Here is a 293-nt window from a genome sequence, read left to right on the forward strand (position 1 = left end):
AGTATTCGAATAAGATAACTAATGTAATCATGTTAACAACTTATAATCCGATTGGAACTTCCTTTGTGTGTGGTTTCCAATTCAGTAATAAAAATAGTTTATACTATACTTATTTGAAATACCATTAGTGGATCCTCTAACATCGACATTTATTTTTATCATTGTTTGATCCTCACATTGATCTTTCATCTGAAGGTTCTCATTAACTTCTTCTTCTTCTTTACTACTACCATTACTACTGCTACCACTATTGTTATTATTGTTGTTATTGTTGTTGTAGTATTGTTGTTGTA

This window comes from Populus euphratica, unplaced genomic scaffold, assembly GCF_000495115.2.
Source record: "Populus euphratica unplaced genomic scaffold, PopEup_1.0 scaffold1311.1, whole genome shotgun sequence".
Taxonomy (NCBI): Eukaryota; Viridiplantae; Streptophyta; class Magnoliopsida; order Malpighiales; family Salicaceae; genus Populus; species Populus euphratica.